Raw genomic sequence first — 4275 nt, 5'->3', positions numbered from 1 at the left:
GGCCGGGCGGGCGGCGGCAAGCTCTCCCTCTCCAGCCACCATGGCCGGTGTGACTCCCTGCCCGCTCAGGCAAACGGACTTCCTGGAAAGCCCCGGGCAGAGCTTACCTGAGCGGCGCCCTCTGGGGCCACCGACCTCCTTCACCGACCCGCGGGACTGCAGGCAGCTCCGCGCAGCTCGTTCCCAGCGCCGCCCGTCCGCCTCCGCCAGCGTCCCAGGGAGTTGCCGGACCCACCCGCCAGCAGCACCCCAACTCCACCGTGCAGTCTGTGCGGCTGGTTCTCCGTCCGCCACCGACGCGCACGCGCGCTCCTAGGCCGCGGGGCATCCTGGGAGTTGTAGTCCGACCGAGAAGGGTGAGGCTCGGTGCAGACCCTGCCTGGCTCTTTGTGGGCAGGACGTGTCGGAAGGGGTTGAGGCTAGCAAGCCTCACCCAACCTTGACACAATGCTCTCTGCTCGCGGACAGTTTGTATGTACTTGGTTGTTGGTGCCATCAAACCTTTTATGCTTGCCACGAAAGAGTGATAGAAAAATAACCGGATATAATGATTGTACAACGCTTCTTGATGTGATTGCACCACTGAATTGTGTGATAGTTGGATTCTGGGCCCATTGAACTGTTTAAAAAAAAAAAGGAAAATAAGTAAATAGGAACCCACTGATGTGTTGACTCCGACTCAGGGCCACCCTGCGGGACAGAGCACAAGTGCTCTCCAGGGTTCCTGAGCTTTCCCATCTTTAGGGAGACGAGTGCCTCATCTTCCTCCTGCAGAGCTGCTGTTAGGTACCACCTGCCGGCCTTTTGGTTAGCTGCCCCACGCTTACCTCACTGTGCCAGCAGGGCCCCTTGTAAATAAAGGCTCAGGAAAACTTTCAAACAGGCGGCTGTCCCCTCAGGGACGTGATAACCCTAGTGGTTTCTTTGGGCCTTAACTTCCCCGCAGCGGCTGCGGTTCCGGTTCCGTCCCATACTCCCGTCTTAACTTCAGGCTCTTCCCGGCACAGTGGGACTTGGGCTGAGGTGGGTCGGAAGGAAAACCAGGAAGGTGAGGCTGGGGCAGATGGGTAGTCTGAAAGGACGACTTAGAGGGTGGGGATAGAGCTAGAAGGTGGCCTATGCAATAGCTGTCCTTTGTGCATCCGCGGTGGGGCAGTGAAGTGCCTGCTTGCAGGTATACATTCCAGGTACGCGGAGTATGGGAGCTGCCTAATGCTTAAACCTCCCTTGGCATCTACTATTTCCCCTCAGAGCAGGGAGCACCCTCGGTAAACGCCGTGGAATTTTATGCATCGGAAACTGGCACCCTCTAATCCCAGCAATGCAGATCACTAATGATTTGGGATTGTTAAAAAACAAACAACCAAAAAAACCAACCCACTATCACCAAAAGAACTCCTACATGGCAAATGCTCTTGGAAGACCATCCGCGTTCAATTTGTGGTCATTAAAGTCCACAGGATCTTAGTGTAAACCACTATCTCGAATATTTATGGTGAAAACAGTTGCTAAGAGAAACTTCCTATAGAATTCAGGTTCAATTAATAGTTACTAAGCAGTCAATAGATATCAACAAGTCGTGGTGACATCCTGGGTTACTAGCTGGGCTGCTACTGGCAAGATGAGCAGTTAGAACCCACCAGCTGCTCAATGGGAGAAAGACGAGGCTGCTTGCTCCCATCGAGATGCACAACCTTGGAAACCTTGCAGAGCAATTCTACTCTGTCCCATAGGTTTGCTGGGAGTCTGGGCTGACTTGATTCCAGTGGGTGTTGGCAATATACATCAAACGCTATGCTAGCACCTCATTTAATCATTCAACCCTCAAAATAACTCTACTAGGGATATATTGTCATTGTGCTAAGTGACATCATTAGTTTTGACTCAGAGTGACCCTGTGTACAACCGAATGAACCATTCCCAGGTCCCGCACAATAGTTGCTAAGTTTGAGCTCATTGTTGCAGCCCCTGTGCCAATCTTTCTCACAGGTCTCCCTCCAAAAAAAAAAAAAAAGGAAAAAGGTCTTTCTTATTCACTGATGTCCTTCTCCATGGTTCGGTCCGTCCTGACAGCATGTCCAAAGTACCTGAGATAAAATCTCATCAACCTCACTTCTAAGGAACACTCTGTCTCTACTTCTACCAAAGCAGATTATTCATTCTTCTGCAAGCCCTTGCTTGGTACACTTAATGTTCTTCTCCTTAAGAAGTACTGACAAATAGGAATCTTGGCTTTTGCCAATAGGGCTTGGGTAGAAGTGACAATATATAAGTTTTGTGTGGAAGGTTGAAGAGTTATTGCTATGTTTTGACCCTCTACAGGGAGAGCGAGATATAGTCTAACAGAGGTAGATCTTTCTGCCTGGGAGTTAGGAGGAGAAATCACATGAGTCAGCCAATTACAGGAGTTGACTTGTAATATGATCAAGAAGTAAACTGAGGTTTGGGTGTGTTTGTTACCATTGACTTAACTAGAGCAGACTGACTACTGTTCATGTAAAAGCAGTCCTCCGAGATGCACGTGGTAGGGAATCTCTCTGCCTCGGATCCCCTCTCACCCAATAAAAAAGAATCCGTGCTGAACATACTAAAGAGAACAAATTTGAGTCCACTAAACGAAACATTCGCATAAGGGGCAGAATAAGTTTCTTGTTAGTTTTTAGGGTTTGATTTAAGTGAAAGTGAACGATCATGTAAACCGCCAAATCTATTGATTTAATGTACACAAGCCCTAATTAGTGTTATCTTCAAGCTTCCAGCCAGAGTAATTAATAAAGTGTGCCACACTGAATCATCACATGCAAATTAATGCCAGCAGCCATTCTCTTGTTATCAAAGAGTTTCTGCCGGAAATCGTTTCCTTGGTGTGGTTAAGCATTCTTGTAAAAGATGTATTTTATCGGAGAGCTGCGGAAATTTTAAGACATAAACTTGAAAGCAAAAAGGGGAGGATTTCATTTTGGGAGCTAGGAGTTGGTCAAAGTAGTAGAAAGTGAGAATCAGAGAAGACAAAGTGCCATGACCAGCGACATGTAACTTTATAGCAGGGATTCAAGTAAACTCTTTGACGAGAAATCCCCTTCCCTATCACTCGTTTGCTTAGAAGCCAGCTCATGTTTTGCTCTCCACCTTAATGCCTGTGCCTCACACATGCTTCCTGAATTCCAGCAGCTGGAATTCATTTTGCCTTTCCCCATATGTTCATGCCGCATTATGCGTCAGTGGGAGGGTCATTGAATGCTCATTCCTGCCAAATTCCAAAGGGCTGAGAATTAAAATCATCCCTCTGCTGAAGCCAAGGTTAATGTCAAATATCACTATCAAAGAATAAACTTCCAGAGTAAATGCATCTGAAATTTTATCCCAAAGTTTGATTATTATTTTAATAGCATTATTAAGAACCTATTGTCACAGATATACCCCTCAGGAACAATAATGGGAGTAATGATACCATGAGGGTAGGAGAAAGGTGGGGGGAGAAAGGGGAAACTGATCACAATGATCGATGTATTACTGACACCCCCCCATCAGGGGCTAAACAACAGAAACATGGATGAAGGGAGACAGTGGTCAGTGTAAGATATGAAAATAATAATAATTGATAAATTATCAAGGGTTCATGAGGGAGGGAAGGCCAGGAGGGAGGGAAAAAAATGAGGAGCTGATACCAAGGGCTCAAGTAGAAAGAAAATGTTTTTTTATTGGGGGGGGGGGTCTTACAGCTCTTATCACCATACATACATATATCCATTGTGCCACACACATCTGTACAAATGTTGTCATCATCTTTTTGTTTTGGAAAGGATGATGGCAACATATGTACAAATGTGCTTGACACAATGGGTTACAAGAGCTGTAAGAGCCCCCAATAAAATTATCTTTTTTAAAAAAAGAGCCTATTGTCAACATGCAAAGTTTTAACATTATTGTGTAGGAATGATCATTGCCCCAGACTTTCCCGTTGCTACACTCCGATGGTCTTAGATCAATTTCAACGGAGGTTGAGTATAGGCACAAGGACTACATTCTTAAGTGAAATGAATAACTGAAAATGCAATACGGGTTTTAATGGCTATTTAATTTTATCAATGCGAGCAAGGTACACCAACTGATTCCTACAGAGCTCAGTTTGATGATACAATCCCTACTTACCCTTTCCTGCGTTACAGAAAAGTCATAAGTAGTTGTATTAGTCTAGGTACTTTGGAGAAACAAATCCACAGCAACTCATGTATAAGAGAGAGTTTTATGCAAAGAAAATGTGCATCACAAAAA

General features: G+C 45.8%; 1 protein-coding gene across 1 annotated transcript in view; it reads right to left on the bottom strand.

The window, feature by feature from the left end:
• The window catches only part of LOC101659539 (tropomodulin-3), a 75096-nt gene extending 74888 nt beyond the window's left edge, over positions 1-208 (bottom strand). The window contains exon 1 of the mRNA XM_045286508.1: positions 108-208. The gene's annotated coding sequence lies outside the window, so the exon portion shown is untranslated. The remainder of the gene's footprint in view (positions 1-107) is intronic.
• Positions 209-4275: the final 4067 nt, after the last annotated feature.

This window comes from Echinops telfairi, unplaced genomic scaffold (genome assembly GCF_000313985.2).
Source record: "Echinops telfairi isolate 266 unplaced genomic scaffold, ASM31398v2 ScPeMD7_8;HRSCAF=38, whole genome shotgun sequence".
NCBI lineage: Eukaryota > Metazoa > Chordata > Mammalia > Afrosoricida > Tenrecidae > Echinops > Echinops telfairi.
The sequence above is the reverse complement of the archived record's forward strand: the minus strand, read 5'-3'. Positions and strand labels throughout refer to the sequence as shown.